Source organism: Elephantulus edwardii, unplaced genomic scaffold, assembly GCF_000299155.1.
Source record: "Elephantulus edwardii isolate Elephantulus edwardi_28Jun2011 unplaced genomic scaffold, EleEdw1.0 scaffold00068, whole genome shotgun sequence".
NCBI lineage: Eukaryota > Metazoa > Chordata > Mammalia > Macroscelidea > Macroscelididae > Elephantulus > Elephantulus edwardii.
Window position 1 is genome coordinate 12239942 of NW_006399818.1, and position 1469 is coordinate 12241410.

Sequence of the window (1469 nt, forward strand, 5' to 3'; positions counted from 1 at the left end):
ATGCAGTACCTATGTTCCATAAATGGTTTTGGTAAGAGGAATGTTGTAAATGTGGATACATTTCCACTATTCCTCCTCCATGGCACGATATAGTGTTATTAGCTTGAGCAGTTATAAATCCATTGCCATCCTTACTCTAACTTATTTTTTTTTAATTTAAATTTGTTATTAATTTCAGTGAAAATTTACAGAGGCTTTGGATTTCCATTCATTCATTGTTGTAGAAGTACCATGCTGTTTTGGTTGCTAACACTCTATAGTAAGTAGGTTTTGAGGTCAGGGAATGTTATGTCTCCTGCCTCTCCAAAAAAGTTTGACAATTTCCCTTTCAACCTCCTTGAAAAATTAATTTGATATCTGGATTGGGATTGTGATGAACATGTAAATTGCTTTTGGCAGGATTGCCATTTTCACAGTATTGAGTCTTCCTATCCATAAACAAGGGATATTATAGCTAATGTTAGATGGATGTTGGCTGAAAGCAGAGAGCACCAGAGGAGTGTCTGTGTTTCATTGACTATGCAAAGGCATGTGACTGTGTGGATGACAACAAACTGTGGATGAGTCTGAGAAGAATGGGAATCCCAGAACACTTGATTGTGCTTATGCAATCCTATACTTGAACCAGGAGGCATGCATCAGAATAGAGCAAGGAAACACTGCATGGTTGTAAATTGGGAAGGGTGTATGCCAGGGATGTGTCCTATCTCCATACCTTTTCAATCTATATGTGGAACAGATTATCTGAGAGTCTGGACTCTATGAGGAGAAATGTAGCATCAGGATTGGGGATAGACTCATCAACAATCTACATTATGCAGTGGACACAACTCTGCTTGCTGAAACTGAGGAGGACCTGAAGCACTTACTGAAGAAGGTCAAGGACTACAGCCTTTAATATGGATTGAAGCTCAACTTCAAGAAAACAAAGATTCTCACCACTTGGGGAAATTGGCAGCATCATGATAGATAGTTAAGAGATTGAGAATGTTAGCAGCTTTAGTTTGATTGACTCAACAATCAGCAATTTTGGTACTAACAGCCAGGAAATTAAAAGACAACTAGCATTGGGAAAGTCTGCTGTCAGAGATCTCTCCAAAGTACTGAAAAGCAACAATGTCAGTCTCGAGACTAAGATGTGCCTGATCCAGGCCATAGTCTTTCCAATTACTTGCTATGCATCAGAAAGCTGGACAATAACTAGGGATAATAGAAGGAGAATTGATGCCTTTGAGTTGTGGTGCTGGAGAAGAGTACTGAATATACCATGGACTGCTAGGAAAACAAACAGATTCCTCCTAGAGAGGATGAGACCAGGCAGCTCCTTGGAGGCAAGAATTCTGAAGCTTTGTTCGACATACTTTGTACATGTTACAAGGAAGGACCAGTCTTTGAAGACTGACGTCATGTTTGGGAGGGGGGAGGGACAGCACAAGAAAGGAAGACACTCTATGAGATGGATTGATTCA